Source organism: Varroa destructor, unplaced genomic scaffold (assembly GCF_002443255.2).
Source record: "Varroa destructor unplaced genomic scaffold, Vdes_3.0 BEIS01000004.1, whole genome shotgun sequence".
Taxonomy (NCBI): domain Eukaryota; kingdom Metazoa; phylum Arthropoda; class Arachnida; order Mesostigmata; family Varroidae; genus Varroa; species Varroa destructor.
The window spans coordinates 9450063-9470355 of record NW_019211457.1 but is presented as its reverse complement, the minus strand read 5'-3'; the positions used below and the strand labels follow the sequence as shown (position 1 = coordinate 9470355).

The 20293-nt window shown below is 42.7% G+C and overlaps 1 long non-coding RNA gene across 1 annotated transcript; it reads left to right on the top strand.

The window, feature by feature from the left end:
* The first annotated feature begins 563 nt into the window (after window positions 1–563).
* LOC111249682 (uncharacterized) lies at window positions 564–15972 on the top strand. The gene is made up of 3 exons (XR_002673031.2): window positions 564–742; window positions 13537–13678; window positions 15263–15972. It is a non-coding gene; the product is annotated as an uncharacterized LOC111249682 (long non-coding RNA).
* The last annotated feature ends 4321 nt before the right edge of the window (window positions 15973–20293 follow it).

Here is a 20293-nt window from a genome sequence, read left to right as displayed (position 1 = left end):
TTGCTGCTGTCGTAATGAACTTTAACTGCACGATTGTACAGAGTACTGCATGATCGAAAGTTTTACTAAGCTTCATTGGTGCGGCGAGTCTCACCTCGACCAATGATTAGCTACCAGCGTATTTCCTTCTGTGCAGCATCAGCCATCGAATTGCTACGACGATTAATATAATTATTATTTTTCTTTGCTGGTGTTGGTATTATGGCGGTAGTTCGTAGTATAATTGTTATTCATTCTTCGAAAACGCAACGGCGCTTCTTCATAAGAGGGTGCCGTTCACTGGATGGTTTGTGTACAAGTTTTAGCTAATTGTTTTAAAACGAGAATTTCCAACTTTTAATGCAATAATCATCTACCGATAAACATTGGGGCTTGAAAAATGTCTGTGATCCGAAAATCGTGCTGTCTCCTAATGAAGGTGATGTAACAGGTAATCGAGGCCAGATATGTTGTGTTGATATTGAGGGGAATGGCTATGGCAGGCAACGTATCGAAGTGTTGTCTTGTGGTTAGTAGACCAATTGTGGGCAGAGTTTGTATCGACAAATTTCGATGCACCGCTAATGCCCGAGAACGACGCTGTAATTAACAGCGCGCTGAAGGTAGACGACCATAGTAGAAGTCAGGACTGAGAAGGCTAACCGATCAGGCAACTTGTGCATGATTCATTCGTGATGTTTTTTTGCTGTTAATTAGTCTGTTACATGGTGCAGTAACTACGGGAGGCCTGCCAACGGCTGAGGTTAGTTAAAATTGTAATAGGAAGTGAAAATTATAGTATATACATACTTGATTCAACACTGCCTCGACCACAGACTATAAATTTCTCGGCGTACGTTCAATGTAAGTGGGTGTTATAAACGTGTAAAACAAAGAAACGTTTTGAGTTCTACATTTAGTATTGTCTTCAATTACTGATTTAGGAAAACAGTCCTCGGAACGAAACAAAAAGCGTTTGCGCCCAGTTTTGCACTCATACCGCTTCGGGTCAATGCTTACCATATTAGGATAAGTGATTGCGCGGCCGTTGGGACTGCAAGGTGTCGACGATATGAACGGTCATTGTGGTTCCCAAATCTGAATTCTGTCTTATTACAACATTGATGTTTCTAATACTCCATCTCTTCCTTTAAAACTTCAACGCTTAGAACATTTGCATATCGTTCTAGTCTAGATCGTCCTCGTCAGGCGTATCGATAACTTCTACAGGCTCCCCATTCTTCTATCATAATGAGCCTAACCCAAACCCTTTCAAGAAGATCGTTGTGCCCCCACCAACGATGTCACCTAGCGATGTTCGTAATTCATTTTAGTGCTTGTTCTAGTTGAACTAACGACCGCTCTAAAAACAACAATATTGAGAACGTCCTGATTACAGTGCTGTCGCCCAACGATTCTTGCAGAGAGAATTTACTTACTAGCTTGTATTCTTAGACCCGTCCACGACCAAGGGGCATCGACCACAATTCTACTCCAGCTGATATTTCCTAAACGTCTAATAAAACAAGCGTACAGTAAACTTTTTACAGTAAACTTAGTAAATTCGTTTCGCGCAATTGAAGAAGCAAGCCCATCTGGATAGCTGATAGGATAGCTGATCAGTCGCATGTAATTATATATCTTTTTAGCTTGGCCATTTGTCATTATTCTTTGGTCTTCTGGTTGGTAAAAAACAATAATGTAGGTTTACTTACTTGGTAGCAGGGTAAAGGCATCTGTCTGGTTCTATGATGCCGTATAAGTACAGCTTCGATGTCCTTCCTCTCTATTTTGAAGTGAATGGCGAGAAAGCATGCGGGTCTCTCTTTCCACGCGTCGCTCACAATGAGCCGACCATCAAAGTCTTGTCCTGTTCTGTCGCCTTATCAATATCAGTATATTGTCTATCGATATCACCGTCAACCTAGACGTCCTTCGTTGGCAGTGTCCTTCTTTTTGATTAAGTGTCTGGAACTTCACGAAGCTTCTAAGGTTTCGGAGCTTTCATTGCAACAGCAACTTAAGCAAAATGCGTCAGAGGGTTATCTCATCGACTCCATCATCGTGGCTAGAACAGATTGGACAGCTATGTAGAAAAGAATTAAAATACGTAGCCCTTGACGCAGGAAATTATATGAGAGAAAATGATCTATATAAAGAATGTTACGAAATTGCCAAGTTCCGCAATCTGCGTAACGTCCGGTTTCAGCTTTTTCGTGCATACGCCTGGAAAGGTGTACGTCGATGAGTTATCTGCCTTGCTCTTTAAGTACATGCTATGTTACATCGTTGTTATGGTTTCGTCCGCAATAGAGTGTTGTCATATATATATATGTACATATACAAACAAGAGTCCTTACTATGGCTGGTGACTCTGTCTAATTCCTGGCGGAGACGAGCTAAATTATTGTTTTCAAACCAGTTTTCTAAAAATTCCATCCCAATCCAAGTCTTCCAAAATACCTCAACCCCACCCTGTACTTGGTTATCAATGTCACGCGCGGTCATAGGTATCAACCCCTAACCGCCGAATTTCACGTCGACTCGACATGCAGCTCCGCCTACGAGTACCTATTTTCGAAATTGTTGTGTTCTATGTAAGTCTCTGTCGATCTGTCTGATCAGGACCGAACATCACAAGAGTCAACATAAGGGCGTATCCTGCGACGAGTCCACTTGCGTATTTCACCTCACCTCTCTACCTACGTCCTTTTTTTTCATGACCCTTTTTCGCTGTCGTCTCACAGTGTAGACATAGTACTTTTAAAGGTGTTGTTGATAAGAGCCATGTGTCTTCATGTTATTTGCTTTTAGATATTAGGCCAGCTGTGGAAGTGCGTATGCTGGTGAACACATCACTAAGGATGACAGGCCTTTACTAGTAGTCCTTTTCGGTTAAAGTAAACGAGTGGCGTAGCGGATTGTGTCGGCTTTCATGTAAAAAGTTCATGAGCTACATGTAGTCGTCGAATTAGGGTAGTTTTTAGGCATCTAATTCTACCGTCTTGTAAACTAGCCCCGTACACATAGTCGCCTCAACAAGAAACATGATGAGTTATACGAGAATCAGATATAACTCTAAGCAGCTCTTAGAGTATTACAAACGTTAACAATACTAACTAATACAATTAAAAGCATAAGACCAAAGCTAGGCGTTGTTTTTAATGTAGCAGAAGAAAATGCTGATAATTGAAATAAATCATTTGCCAAAGAATAGGTAGATTTGATAGATTTTATATTTTCCCATGGGAACCTAGATACTAAAGCAGTCGGAATATCTAAGCCAAAACCGGGATCACGTCCTTCGGATTTAAACATCCCAAATGAACGAGTGAGGGGTATGGCTTTCTCATTGCTAACTTTTGATGTTTCCATTTAAACATTCGTAGACTAAATTCAATTAAGACAAATGGTTGTTACTGCGTTGGTATTGCATAAATGTGTGCTGTCTATGGAGCATTTTCGATTCGACTGAAGACAAAACGGCAAATTTTTGCGCGGTGTCGCCTAGTAATTTTAGAAAATCCAATTTGAAAAAGTGGTTTAGCCTCGCCCAATGACTATCCAGCGCACGTACGAAACACCCAGCCTTTACTGTTGTATCAAGCGAGAAATATGTTCTTACCCACCCATCCCCCACCCCCAACCTCATCGCCCACTCCGCGCCGCAGTAAAAAGATCGAACACCGCAAAAAGCCCAGTAGTGGCTATTGCGGCTTGGTGCCGCCATTTCTTACCGTTTCACCTCTGCGGGTAACTTTGACAAATCTATTCTATTATTATATCTAATATATGTACATCAATAGAGTAGGGCATAAAAAAACAGATGCGGTTTTTGTACGACTGCTTGTAGTTAGGAAAAGAAAAGCCTATTGTGCGTTATGACCTCGTTTTTACCCTACCCATGTAAATTAAATGCAGACGGCCATGTAAGGGGCACTGGCTAGCGTATTTGCATAAGAATGAAGATAATAGCATCTTAATTCTGCAGACGATTATTACAAAGTTACTGAGGCTTCCAAATATACCTAACTTGAAGTCAAAGAGATTTCTTGATCTTTTTCCTGTTTAGTCATTTTTGTATTGTATTTTACAGTGCTCGCATCTGGTTGGTTGGTTAGCTGGATTTGCCGTAAAATTGCAGGGCAGACGACTAAAAGCATAAGATTAGATTTTGGAAGGGAAAATTCAATCAATATCCATCAAATTTTGTTTCGCAGTGTAAACACAATGTATTTATTACATCAAACTGTCAACGGGTTTTTAATTTGAAATTAAACATGCAACAAAAATAGCTATAAGTCTCTTTTTTCCAATTTCAACGCGGCCATTACGACAGGTAAATATTTCTTAGCCTTCGTGATGTACAAAAGTGATAACGTTACGCGCCACTACCTCATATGATGCATCACCGTGGCTAGACATATGCATTATAAACCCTCATGAAGCTGATGTCACCTTTATGGGACCACCTGCAGCAGAGTTGGATATTACGGGTAGTCGATGTTATGGTTTTCGAGCGACAGAATTACCAGGACCGATACAAGCGTCATTGCCGGTAACAACAATAATATCTGCTGGCGCGTAAAGTTTTATATAGGCAAGTCCCCTTGTCGTTGTTTTTGTTTGCTCTTCATACGTGCGCGACGCTTCGTTCGTGTCTCCTCACCCACAGATCCTTATGGCTACATATCTGACCCATGGGGATTCCTTTTTTTTTTTTATTTTTTTACTGTATTACTCTTTTGCGGTCGACAACGACTGATCGATGCAGTGCCTCCGTCGTGTTCACACGCGTGCATCAGAAGTATTGAGTGTACCCATTATCCTTTGGTGAGCCTGTCCTTGCACGTACATCAGATAGCATTCGGGCTGAGAATCATAATATTACCTGGCCAAACTTGTTCGGATCCTTTGCCTCGAATAGGAACCGTTCAGTCTCTTCATCGGCTCTTCAATGGTTTCTAACTTCCATCAGAGGGCTTCGATGGTGGCAAGCAGTTACGTATCTCATCTTCCACCACCTTACTGTTTGCATGTTGCACACATATCGTGACAACGATAGCAGCAAATGCGAATGAGCAGATCGCGAGAACTGCACAAACGCACGCATAATCTCTATATTCGAAGCAACAGCATCAAATAAGAAGCAGGTTTTCGTTAGGAGACTATTTTTGGGCAACGTCGCATGTTGGCAAATGGTTAGCAGCAAGCCAACGTTATGGACGTCAGTGACCTTGCGTCGGGTTGTCGTATACCAATAAACGAGCAGTAGATAGATCTGCTTCGTGAACCAGTCCTGTTTTACCTTCTACAGGATATGATGCGTCATGCCATTCATTCGCCATCTTGCTGGAAATGGTTCATTTGAGTTTAGTGGGCGATGGGAACAGAGTAAGGGCCATTGCGTGATGGAAACAAACCTGCCGCGATGAGATAGGCCATCTGCCATAGAATACACTCACATAACCTCATGCACTAAGCGTTATTTTGACAATATGGCTAAGCGACACACGGAGGGCGAGGGGAGAAGACGAAGGGGAGTTCTCCGAGGCCCCACACTGCCCAACATACATGATGATGACGAAGCTGCGTTACGTTCAGCATAGAAAGAGTTGTAAGCCCAGCCATCTTTCTGAGCTGTCTAGGTTTACTGTGATGTGATCTATGCATGTTGGTTTGGACAACTTGTGACCGGCAGCAAGCAAGGCCCGAAGATTGTGTACTTCGCACCTATACTATACATGAGTAGACTAGACGTCTAACTAAAGGTCGTATAATGACAGATAATGGTTTTCCCAAGCACCACATGACTGCACAACGCAAACACTGTAGGGTAATTGTGACAAAGAACAAAGTTAGTCTTGATGATAAACGCGAAAAATATACGCAAATCAAAGTATAATGTATTTGTCATTATTATTATTGTTATTCAATAGCGATTTCAAAACGCCTTGCTAGTTATTTTTTCTCAAACTTTTCTCAAAAGAAAAAAAAAATTTTTCCTCAAACTTAGTTCTTATATTGATGCGTAAGCATTAAAGCCTGTCTCGAAGCAGAAATGTGCAATAGGCTTGTTGGGAGGGTACAGACGCGTGATGCTTTAATTCGCGCATCCCGCGTTGTAGCATCTACCTTGGACTGAATCGGTTTCTGCTTGAGAATATCGTGTTTTCTGGCCAGCTCTCTCTTTCCGTCCCACGTAATATATTATGCACACCTGCCGCAAAGGATGAGCGTCTCTCTACTTCCAATTTTTTTCAAAGAAACCTGGTAGCTTCTAGAGGTTATAGGTATCTCGTATGTGAAACTCTAAAATGTAATACATATGGAGCTAATGAACGCTCTGACATTTGGAGATAAGGACCAAACTAGGAATGTATGCTGTTCGATACGCTAAAATGATCAGAAGCTTCTAATTGCAATCACGTTCAAGCATAAGCAATGTTTAATCCGAGGATCCGCACAGCATATCACTAGATCAGATATGGCAAGGATCTATTCAGGATCATTCGGATTTTTGTTAATAGATTGTATGAGATGCTGTCGTTGCAGAATCCTAAATGGGCCTCCATAATTGTTATCTGCATATAAGTCGACTGTTTCACGTGTGAATCATTTGTAGGCTACACAGCTCCTACATCTGCTTTCACTAGAGATTGAATTGAATAACCTTTATTTACATAGAGGGGGCGTGTGACACATGAGAACGTTTTTGCATAGAATGCATTAATAGAAAATCAATGCTATCATCTGTATAAGTAGCTGTTGCTTGCAATAGCTCTACTTGTTTCAACTAAAAATTTACCCTCCCTTAACCCCGTGTTTATACTGATGTAATGTTATGAGCGAATCACTGACAGATCGGCGATTTGTCGGTTTGTACAAACAAACGCTTGTTATTATCGTTCCTTATTCGTAATGGCTTTTACGGTTGTCACTGTCAGCGGACCTTCGGGTTTAGTAGTTAACAAAACATATTAGGAAACTCGTTGTTAGATAGATAAGCCTCGCAAGGATGACCACGCTAATTCTACAATACTCTGTATACATACATCTAGGTATTTATCATAGACCGAAGCTTCCACGGTCCTAGTAGCCGAAAGGGCTCAGCCAACTAGGCCAATATTATTTCCTGTCCTGGAACCGTCTAGGTAACATCGCACTCACGATTCGCTATTTTATATCAACAAAGTGCTTAAACGGCATTCGACTTCAGTCCTTGCTCGAATATTAGCATAGAAAATACCTATTTTATGAATCTAATATGAGTCTGATTGATGGCACACCTTGTGGATAACCTTTGCAGGGTAGAACAGCTCAGGTATGCGCTCACAGGAAGCGCAGACGGCAGTTCTATTTGAGTTTTTTAGGAGCATTACAGGACCTCGTTTTTGCTTGGTTCAAATCATCGTCGACGTCTCTATAATGAGGTAAAGAAACTTCAAATTCGCTCGACCGTTTTCGTCTTAATCACATGAATAAATTAAATTCAAAGCGTGACAGGATTCCGCTGAGACCAACAGTTTCGCCAACTCGATGGCGTAAGCGTGGCCCTCATCCTAAACCTTGCTCCAACTTCGCTACTACTTTGCCGCACGCTGACCGGCCGTTAGGAAATGACACTGAGAAACCGTCAGAGAAATATATACGAAATGTTCAATCTAGGTTATGCAAACAATCACATAGGCTGGTCTACGTGAAAACGAAGCTTAGCTTGGAACACAATGTTACGACGGAAACGTCTAGCAAAACAGAAACATAGTTTAATTAATGTCAACACATATATATAAAGTTGAAATATTTCCAGACATTTATTAAAATATAGTTAATAGTGAGGGTACAGACCATCAACATTTCTAAAGACACAAATAACAAGGTGATGACAATCATTTTTTGTAGTATAGGCCCACATATTCTGTTGTATTTCAGGCCTTGAACGAATTTCTGAAAAGATGTTTTTGACGATAACGAGGACGGGTTGTATTCCACACAACAAGATATTGAGAGCTGAGTTTTTTTTTAATTTATTTGAAAAAAAACGGCTAAGTACGCTGCACAATTACAAATTATATATAAGGCCAAAAATTGCATTTCTCGTACTAAAAATACAACTACCCGAAATAACACCTCTGCGCAGATTCAATATAGGCGTAGCCTAGGCTAGCTACGACGATCTGCTCTAAATAACTTGGAAAATTATTTTAACTGCATTTGGGAACGATTCAACAAGGTAGTGCCTTGTGCGTCGTATCAACTATATGCGTACTACACATCTCTATTTTCTATCCTATTTTTCGTTTAACTGAATTAACTTTACCTATACATCATAATTATAGATATATTTTTATCGTTTACAAATCAATGGCAGCACCCTCTAGAGCTTTTGTCAACTCTTAAAATTGCCACTGCATATGCACGTAAGGCTTACCAATGTGCACACCTTTACAGCGCATTGCTCAATAAAAAAAAAAAACAAAGTTTACTGTTTTAACGAACATATGGCTTAAAAGATGTAGACAGCGGACAATTGGCTATCACTTACCTACATTGTAACATTCAACCCTAAAATAAGATGACTATGTAAAAGCTGTTTTCATGTGTATCCGAAAAACGTCTTTTTTCCTTTTCTTACTTCCGGCAAGACCCCCATCGATCCATGATTTTTGCCAGACTATCCTGGTCTGGAGAAAAAAAAGTCAAACAAAGTAAACAAGAACTCACCAAGGACATTTCAGATTCTGATTGTATCCTAAGGCGAGAAACGCAGGCCGCAGCGGTAGGATCAATCCGAGGCTGAAATTGAAGTGATTAGCGTACAACTAAGGCTGAACAAAGTAGATAGCTGACCCGGTTTTTCATCTTGACGACGAAAACCGGGTCTCTTTTCAAAACGCAAAGAGCACAGAGCGGAACCAGTTCTAATAGATTCGTGCCGTTGTTAGATACGTAGCGCAATGTAAATTGTTATAGGGTTGCTTTTTAAAATAAGCAGTACGAAGGAAATGCGACTAAAGCAAGCCACATATAGAATTTAAGTAAAATCTGCACTCACTAGCTATGTTACGTATCTTTTGTAATAATATAAAGTCTCTTTGGGTGAACGTGACAATATTGGATGTCTAGAAAAGACTTTGTCAATAACAGCTCACAGTAGCACTCATGATTGTAGTAGCGTTTATTAATAGTAGAATAGCTGGTAGTTATCAATAATTTAATATATATATTAACTGGAATAACAAAGCGCATTAAATAGGCAAGCCCTTGCTTTGAAAATCGCAGCTACTTTAAGTTTTGCTTACACTTAAATACTCTTTCTATCTACGTGAAGCGTTCCGCACCGTATGAGTCAATACACATGCGGCTCCATTATCCTTCTGTTCGTTTACCTGTGCATCACCCCCTTGATATAGAAGGACATGCTAGAAGCCTCTTTGTCGGCACCATTTTACCGCCTTTTTTCCTGGATGTGCCAGGCAAAAAGGGAAAAAAGAAATTTCCTTACTCGTCCATGAACGAAGAAGCTAGCCAACGCACAAAAAATGCACGAAAGCGCAGATCCACTCAGCATATGCTCTTCAAACCAGCGGCTACTAGCACGTGCCCACGTCTGCCACGACGCGGTGGTGATCAAAGAGTCTTTGGGGTTCAACGAAAATACCCTTCGCTAGACCAACCGGCGACCGACTAACAGTGAACAGCCCTTAGTAGAAGTTGGGCTTAGAGTATCTACGGCTGCTGCGGCCCGGCGTGGTGCGATGTTCTGCCTCTGGCGAATGTAGGGCGTCGCGCGATCCTAGAGAAGGAATCAGCTTGGGGGTGGAATAGTGTATTTTGACTACAAAGTGGCCGGAAATACGCATGCTTTTCGGCCTGCTTCTGTTCGATGGGGCATAGGTTCCTCCGCATTCTGTGCTCCATGCTACAGTGTTGCGAAGCAAAAGGTCGTATGAGACAGCCACCGCGAGAAGGAATCGGCATGTCGATGTGCTTCGGAAAAGAAGGTTGTGGGAAGAAGGCCTAAGGATTGAGATAGAGAGACCCACTTCCGGGCGTCTCCATTGTCCAATCCTTCTCTACTCTTTCTATGTCTCTCTCCTGTAGACCCTCTTCGACGTGGTACGTATTTCGCTGAAGAACAAGAAATGCAATACTCGCCTCACAAGGTGCAGCAGTTCCGCGGTACGTATAGTATAATAATAGTAGTTGCGCCAAGTTGGGACACGCGGATAGCTGCTGCTGGTAGACAGAGGGGGAGTGAGTGGGCAATGAGTTGCAAAGAGAGATGACAACAGGAGTGAACATGGAGCATGCCTTAGTAGAGACGGTCGTTTTAGGGCCAGGAAAAACTAGAGGAGGAACAGGCGAAGTTAGAAAGAAAAAAGGAGCGACAAAGTGAGAGGGGCAGAAAAAAAGCCATTCTTTGCGCGACCGGATAGCATGCAGATTGGGTCAACGGACCTGTGAACTCAAATTCCTATTTTTCCTCCGGTGAGTACCAACCCCCGGTACCCGTCTTCTCCAATCCCCTTCTCACACTGAACACAGAACGTTTGCTTACTACTGCCACCATCATTCGCAGTATGGATGAAACGGCGAAGAAAGAAGCTGAAGGAAGCTAGGAGACTCTTCTCCACGGAAGCTCTTTGTGCATCCTGGTTCTTTTCTACTCTGAACGCTCGCCAGTGCACGAAAGCTGCCGCTCTTAGGACTGCCAGGACGGCCACCAGGGCCCCACGCTAAATCCGCCTCATGCCACTCTCCGGCATCGTGTCATATGTATTGGGTCCAAACCCAAGCTGGCCCTTAGTTCAGCACATTCCCTTACATCCCCTGTTCCCCCTTAGCTTACGCCCAGGCCAGCGAGTAGAAGGAACGGGCAGTCAATGCTTAACGGCGACGAGGTAGCAGCTATGCCATTGTAGCGTAGTAGTAAAATAGTGTAGTGGCAGAACGGGCTCACCTATTACCGCGTCCGCGTCTGTTCCATCCGTCAGCATCGCTCTACCATCCTGCCATTCCACTCTGATGCAATTTGAAGCCATTGGGGCACCACGAAACCATTGGGCATTGGGCGACGAGCACTTCCGGAGCTTGAGTGGTCAGGCTGAACGAGCTTCCTCTAAAGACCGAACAGGGTGCAAGCCCGTGCAGAAAGAGTGTGCCCTCAAGTGTGTGAGCCATCTGAAGGCGGTTAGACACTACCGTTCAGAGGTTTTGGCCCGGGTTAGATCCGAACCTAGAGGAAAGCGGCAGGTAGTCGGGCGGCCTGTTGAACTGAGCAGAAAGAGCCACTGCTGACACAACAACTAAAGTGGACTATCCTCTGATAGGTATCGCCCTACATAAAGCAATACCTATTTATCAAGCCAGGAGCGGCTAAGCTCGCATATCAGACAGAGAGGGAAAGAGCAGACCACGGCAGCAGATACGGGTAGAAAGAACCGCTGTGCGTGAACATGCAGGGCACATCGGGGGTTAAATGGGTTATCCGTGCGACCCAATGTAGCGAGTAGAGTGCAGCAAGTGAGCAGTGCTCCGTAGTGTCTAATATTGAAATGTATGGGGTCACCGCTGATGGTGTTATTGAAAAGGGTTGCGTGGCTATCAAGAAAAACTTTATCAAGAACTCACCTTTGTTGGAGATGCTTGCGAGCCCAAAAAAAGTTTTCGTCGATGAGGTTGAGGACTGATCTTTCTGCGAATTAGTGTTAGCTCTTCGGCCGTCCGAAATATTATTTCATGCCGTTCTAGCCGTTTTCATATATGTATCTTCGTTGAAGTATAGGGCCCGCTACTGACGTACACTACAGAGTATGTGTACTTGAAAAAAGTTAAGTAGGTGTCTTGATTATTATCTAATTAAGCTACTGAGAAAGATTAAATTTAATATTTAGCTACTAGGAATAGATAGCAAAACGAAACCCTGCAAAGAATTTCTACACATCTAACATTTGCTAATCAAGCTAAGCTTAATGTGAGCGTTCAGTACTTAACTTTCGTTGGTGAAGAAACCTCATATCTGACTATGTGCTACATTTTCTGCAAATTTACGGTTCGAATCTATGAATTATACTTACAGGTAACAACGGGAAGTTGGTGGGCAAAAGCAAAAAACTAAGTTGATAAAGAAAATATTAGCTAACCAATTGTATCGACTTGTCATTAATCCAATCACAGCCAGAGTATGATTTGGCTGTAGAAAGTGAGCCTATGTGTTAAGAGCTTTCATCCGATATCGTCATTAAACACTCCATCAGACGGATAAATTAAGCCAAGAGCTCCTTTGTCTCTAGGATGGCCAATCCTCATTTTAGTACGACATTTTCTTGATGTTTTTGTCTCCTAATCCCCGGCCATGCTTTACAGTGTCCTATCGACCTGACTCTGCAGGTTTCAATAACGGGCCTATATGCCAGTACCTGCACTAGGAACCCTCTGTACTGCCTCTGATACACACTCACCCATGAAAAGATGTAGTCTAGTTCTATTTACTCCGTAGCCTTTTCTGATAATTTTGGCTCCTCCCTCTTTGCGACATTTGAGCTCTTTATCAACTGTTTTCTTATATGGTTGGTATCAGTATTCTTCGTAAGAGGTAGGGAGAGTTGCGGCAGCTGTGCGAATACAAAAAAGACACCCGTAAGTGCAAAGCAGCTTCACTAAAACGCGTATAGAAGTAAAAGCCTGCAATCCACCCGTAACAAACTAGGATTACCACCAGTCATCTAAAAATAGACATAGATCTTCAATCACTACACATGTGTCCCATTCATCCCCATATCGATACTGGTACAAAAAGTGGTCCAGGCATTGATCTGAATCCCATACACAATGTCAAACAACTATTGCTCCCGAATTTCAAGCCGATTCCTTTTTCTTCTATTGTCGTCGCTGTTTCACTGTTGTTGTTATGGGTACGGGAAAGGTAATGCACGTTCGTCATCTAGAGTTTGGTGTGTAGATAGACGGTCTCTATTCGATCTGATATGGCACGGGGCATCTCATCTCGAAGATGCGGTCTAGCCGAAACGCAAACACGCACAGAAAGAAGGAGATCATGGGGACAAGATGACGGGACGATGTTCATGATGAAAACGCAGGAGGGTGAAATGGAGCCGTCGAGAAGAGAACTGGCCTAGCAGTTTTCCCGTTGGCATAGCGGAACTGTTGGAAACGAAAGCAGCTCAAACTGCTCTAGTAAATCAGAAAGCAAAAACCAGTGTTTTTCGCTTGAAGCAAATGGAAAGACACGATTGTTACTAAGAAGGCACTGACTGCTGCTTTGGCGTAGGGTATACTCATCTGTACGCTGAATGTGCAGAGAGCCTCAGAAACGTCTCAAGAAATTTCTTATGCTTTAGTCGTCACAAGCTTCTGCTGTGCAGACAAGAATGCACATTGCTACGTCAATACTTGTCTAGGTGCAGGGTATATAATAATATTAAAAGCACGTTGGATTTCTGAAAGAAATAAAAGCAAGATAGACAAGTTAGTTCAATAATTTCATTTTAACAAGAAGTGGTTAACGAAGATTTTTTTTTGGGCTGACTTCAGGCCCATATCCTTTTTCGCATATGGTGCATTTTAAGGTAACCTTGGCTACCGCCCAGGAGCAAGATCCTCGGCCGCTGAAATAACTTTTACCCACTCCTGAAACTGCATCATGTCTTTTTTCTTCGCCCTCGGAGGAAAAAAGGTGCGTGTTGTCTGAACTGAAATTTTTCATATGAACCGATCTGATTTTGATACCGTTGAGTGGGCCTGACACAATGACTGTGACATAAAATGTTACGAATACGCCAAGGTATATCAAACTAGAGCATAAACTAATACACACAAAGCCGTAGATTAAAATACACAATTTAAAAAAATGCTATGGTTGACTGTCTTCCTACTCGACCGTCTAAAACTGAGCACATTTTACCAGCTGGTCAAGAATCCTCATCAAACTACTCCGGTATTCTACTCGAATTCAACTATACCTGTAAGAAAGTGTAAGAGATTTTAGTCGTCCATTATGATGATATGAGTCTTAGTATCACCACTATATACGATTATCTCTAACATAAACTTAAGACTATAGTTCGTCAGCAGAGACAGCGGCGTATTGACACCATCCAAACCAGCACAATCACCCCTGGACCTGATTGGGTCGACCGCTGTTATTTTTGATCAAAACACCTGACCCATATCTCGAGAAAGCCAGTCAAGGTCTGGTTATACTCCGCCCCGCACCCTGTCGTTCGGTGAAAGGCCCTCTACAACGGAAATTAGGGGAAGGGGGCTGGCATTATAAGGGGGAGTAATGGTCGAGCTTGAGGAATGACAGTCCTCCTAACAGATGTTAGCGTCGCAGGGCTGACCCATTAGAGCAGGTCTAGTTCCGTCTGATGCTTCTCATAACGTAATACCATGATGCATGAGGCTAAGCGACAGAGATAACAGGTTATTTAGAACGAAGAGTTGACGGTGCATAGGTAACATTGAGATACTCGGTTAACGGCTGCGTAAATGCTCTTCGTGCATGCTGCGTAGCAACTATTATAGGGGGATACCTATTGGCCGCGTCGTTGTTAGCAAAAGTTACATCGACTCGTTCGTAGTGGCAAAGTTTAATCTGAATGATTCATCGCACGTATAATTTGCTAACTAGTACGTGAACTATCAACTTTTTGATAAATGTAAGCAACTAAAAAGTGCTAGTTTTTAATACCAAATACGGAATAAAAATGTTTGTAAATAAAAGGAACCGTGTGCATGTACACTCCTTATTCTAACACCACACGTTTCGTTATTACAGATGCACATGGCAGATTCATTTAAGTAAGCTTAATGAACAGTCGGGGCAGCCGCTGAGGCTACACATATCGTAGTTGACCAGCTGCTTTTAAATATATATATATATATATTTAAAAAATTATAGGCTAGGATAAAATCTGCGCATTTTACTTTTTTTTTTTTATATATAAAAGTACGATATTTTAGTAAAAAATATGATACAATCATCTGTGCCATGTCATCCAAGATTGTCTGCCTCGTTCGTGCGGACTAGACATCTTCTGAATCAATACGCACTCCTTAACACCGCGTATACGTTGAATCTCCGAACTGGATTATCTTCACTATGAATAAGAAGCATTTGCACAAATATCCACAATGTACTGATCACCTTCCTGTTAAATGACACATAATTACATCAAAATTACCGCCTAACTGTACAGACATTATATGCAAAGCCGTTCTCAGTCGTCCAACATTTTCTGTCCATCATCCTTACTAGCGTCACCGGCGAACATTGGCTGGGTGCTTCAGGATAACCGCACGCATAACGGGGAATGTAAGCACGCGCAAGAAAGCTGTTAAGGGCGCAGTAAGAACCTCCATTTTACGTACACTTACCACATCGATGCCGGCGTCCTTTCCGATGCTTTTGTCCCTGCTAGTAACTGCTGCGAAGGCTCCGGTCGCAAAGCTCTCGCTAGCCACCGAGAACTCACGTAGTACATCGATCATCTCGACGGCTAGCCACAACTACCCCGCTCTTTGCCCCCACAACTACCCCACTATAACTGCTACTAATGACGCAGTAGCGACCGTGGCTAGTGCCAGCGGAGCCTTCGGCACGCCTGTTCATCGCGGTAGGCCCATATCGCCCCTGGCTTAATCTACACTTCCACCAACTACTCCCCGTCTCCTTAGATTATCCTTACAACCCTTCCCCTAATCGCCATGTTATGCGCATCTACAAGTTAATAAATCGTTACGTTGTTCTTTCCGTTACTGGCCCGTTCGCGGTTCTTGCTTGCTATGGCCTAAACGCTGTTACGCTGTTATGACATGTTATACATAGACGTAGTTAGGTGAGGCATATCGCGAACAGAATGAAGAACAACGTCGACAACGGTCTGAGCAATGGCAGAAAGAAAAACATGCGATAGGAAAAGACGAGTACGACAAATCGAATGGACCGCCTTGCCAGTTAATGAAATACCCTGCAGGTCCGACAATTGTTGTGTCGCAAGCGTTCCATGCATCTAGTCAGTATAATAAAGTTGTCGTTCTATACGGTACGTCTTGATGATAGTTTTTACTACGGGGCACATCTCTAGATCCTAATAGGACACAATTTAGGCCTTCGTCCTTAGTAATTGTTGACTTGAGAACGTCGTCTTATCGCATATTCGTAAAGATTGTTAGTGGATCGTTTTTCTGAGGAAGCTTAAAAACAAAATGAATAATAACAATATCGGTTAATATGGCTATCTATGCTAGCACCTAGAAACTAGATAGAAAGGTAGAGAGCCGAAGACCAACGATAGAATATCACAGTGTAATGTCAGCATCCGATTACTAGCAGACCAAACTCCTTCAATAAAATAGCGACATTCTTTGTCACAGTAGCTCGGCGCCTGTTATTCTTCTTCGACGTACACAACGTCGGCGATAAGATACAATGAGGCACCTCTAAGCCACAGCTCAGCTACCCCCTAACATTGGCTGGAGACATTTGCTATGCTCTAGCATGGCGCACGACGTACTATACTCGGCCTTTATGTATGTGCAGCCGACGGAACTGATCTCCATAGACAACACAGTTGTGTCACAGTGCCATGAGCATTGGCGTAGACCCACTTTCCTACCATTGTTCCCGTCATCCTACTCTAGTGGGGACGAAAAGGCAGGGCCGACTGCGCTCAATGTACTCGATTCGGTGGCTCGGCCTACCCGATATGGGCCTACCAGACGTCGACTTTACTACTACCAGTACTGCTATATGGGGTATAGAGGGTAATGATGGCGATTTACTAAGCAGAACTGCCTCCCTAGAGCGACTCTTCTCTCTTTCCCCCTGTCGATGACTGGCGTTGCTTGGCCTTTACTGGCCTGGCTGACTTGTGGGTTGCTGCCGACGACATCCTGAGTGTCGCCAGGGATGCCTCTATAGACAGTACAGGACACCAACTAGCAACCAATCTCGCTTGCCTGTCCCTTCGCCTGTTCGCGTGATGTTCGCGCGATGTTGATGACAATGTGGCCGCGACTATAGGGCCAGGGACGGCGATGACGATGTGTCAGAGACGCTCGCAATGCGGCACAACGCTAGAACGACAAAAGGGGGACGTGCGACAACCTTTCGGTTGGGTCTCTCGTCAGTATTGCCAGTGGGGTTTGGGGGGAGAGAAGAGTCTCGCTGTGGCAGGGTCATTCATGGGTGTTAACGACGGAGCTGGCTAGAAGGTTTTCCTTCCGCGTTCTCTGATCTAGCCAGCAGTCAACCCGGAGGTCGCAGACGGTTAGGCCGTTCCCTATGGGGCATGTGCGTTGGTGATGGCTTGTTTAGGGGAGACAGGTACTAAGTCGTTGCAGAGTGAGCGAATATAGGTGAATAGGGGGTTGATTGTAAGGTGTGTGGCAATACTACTTGATGAGTTAATCGAGATAGTTCATTCGTTCGCTGACGGCAGTTTCAGTAGTAATGGCTTAGTCACTCCTGACAACGGGCAGTCTCGGCTGCTGGGTATTGGCCACAAGTAAAAGCTCTAGCTATATAGTTAGCAGTAATGATACCTGCGTTCGTGTGTGCACATATATCTGTAGGTGCCATGTGCGATTCGGTTCCATGCGCTAAAAATCAAGTCTGTCCCACATTATCTGCTATAAAAGTAATTATCGTAATGATAATGGTTGCGGCAGTGGATTGACTGGTGATGTTTTTGGGTCTACATCCTACATATGAATACCCAGATGAAAGTATGCACGTATATCTATCTGGTTATGATGATGATTAGACTAACCATAGTTCTATTCACTTTTTAACTTGACAGTCAGATATAGATATTGGTTTGAAGCGAAGTAGCTATGGCCCCAGGGGACGTACGAGGCTTCAGCCAGCGACGTTGCGTTCTTAGATGCGTTACTAATAGTTGCAGCATGATAATATTAGGAGTGGATTTATTCACTGAAGCTTGCCGAAAGGCAAACGTCAGTAGAGAATGATTAGATGTACCATTAAAACACGTAAGCTTACGCAATACAATGCCGTTTGTATTCTGATGTGGGCAAACAACTGGGAATTTGAAATTACGCGGTCTTAGACCGTACGTAACTATTGCAATAATGTCACAAAGTAAATAGGTGCATAAGCCGACGTATTAAATAGTCAAGTTTAATTAAATGATGATCACGATGATTATCATCATTAGTTACAGCATCGACTCTTGGCCTGCTGCCTATTCCGACTGTGCTCGTAACGATATGATACTGCCTGCTCAAAACGTTAGGACTTCATATAGCAATGAAAATATCTATTAATAATCGATAATAATTTGACTAAGCTGTAGCTTATTTAGTTAATATATGAAATTGACTTTATGTTTATCAAATGGCCTTAATACAAAGGCAATAAGTCCCTAAACTAGCAGGCTGTCAGGCAATGACGAGGCCAAGATTCGGTGTTTGTTTTTATAAATTGTGCGCATTTGCAGTCGGAAAAGCAGAACTAATTTCATATGGTAAACAGATAATTACTTTGTCAAATTGTTATAAATTATTCTTACGCGAGATACGTGTCAATATTTGGTAATACTTATTTTCTCTCTGGATGCGTAAATTGAACGTATGGCAGTAGTGTTTCAAGCTTCTTTCTGTAGGATAAAGACCTATTAATGTCAACGCTTTCAAAATTTAGATCCTCACCACGGAAATCGTGTGAATAGATTATGCCCCGCCAGTTACCTATCTGTAGTTTCAATACCATAAAGAAACAGATGTAAATATGAAAACAGGGGCAATTTTACCATAAAGAAAATTTTACCAAACAGAAACAATTGGTGCAGGTGAATTATCGCATAGCATTTGCTCCGACATACGCTTTGGACATTTCTTCTATGACACATAAACAGCGGAAGAGGCCTTCGTCGTTCGGTAGCTATCTCCCGCCATTCACCGAAATGCATTGCTGTAGTTAAGGGGGCGGTAACAGGCATCATTACGGCCAACAAAATTTAAAACGGCATACGTTTCTATGTAGCCTTTCGACAATCGTCGCTCATGCGACAGTGAACGACGATCGCTCCGTGCGGTTCCCGTCGCCCGCGATGTAGGACCAGCCACTGCCTTTGCGGCTTTAAGAATGAAGCCGAGATAGTTCTGAGGATCACAAAAAAACAGTCGCTAGTTGGCCATTCGGCTTCTCTTTATACATACGCCATGATAACAATAATAACATACATGTAAGAATAGTTACGGCTGTACAATCGCTGTAAGTGAGCTGTAATAATCGCTGAGCAGAGGCGCCAAAGAAGACATTGAAAAGGACGCCCGCTTAATACAAGCAATTGTATCGGCGCGGTGACCGTCCTGAGGGAATGTACCGATATAAGTGTGCTATAACTACGGCGAATGCGTTACGATTATAATATGATGTACGATAAAAAAAAAAAAAAAAAAACAATAAGAAAAAAAACGCCGTGAAAAGGACTGCGTCAACGCATCAGTCGGTGTTCATCGCTTTCCCCAGTGGGCTATTGGTGCGTCTGAACTACGTTTGGGGGAACTTTTTGGTTAATGGTAATCTTAAAAGTTGGGTTGGACTGGGCATAGGTGCGATCTGATATTAGCATCTTTACGTCAGTGCCATACGTCATTAAAATTTTACTATTGCTAATTGATGACAAAAACCGGACAGGTTGTAAATATAACGTGTTCGCATTTCGTTTAACTGGAATATCTGTCAATTTGTCATCTAACACAGATTGATAAAAAAAAAAAAGCCTATCTTTAGCTGTCAAGCTCAAAAGCGGACCCAGCTGCGCATCACTATTGAAAACATCGAAGCAAATACTCGTCACCCAATTAGAACGGCTTTCATCGTTACGCATATCATCGTCAGGATGCACTACGTACCCAGATCGGCCTCGAAAGAACAATGGTCCTCTATTAAATACACCACAACGTCTAATTACTGAAGAGTTGAACATGTAACATTGTCACGCTATCTAGACGCCGACTATAAATGATCATATATAGTAGTTTGCCATCACGAGCGTCCTGCACGAATTCGGACCTTCTTTGGACAGCTGTTCGTACATAGGCTTGCGTAGTCGCCCATAGCAACTGTCTCATCGCAGTTGAAATGAGATAAACTCGATAACGGCAATAGCTATAGGACACACATTGCCTGCTTCGCCTCGAAATGAACGTAGTATATTGATCATAGTATCACCTTAGGTTTGGGCTGGGTTGAAAACCAAAACGAAAAAATAGTAGATGAATACGCTACGAACAGTTTTCCACTCGTAGCAGAAAAATA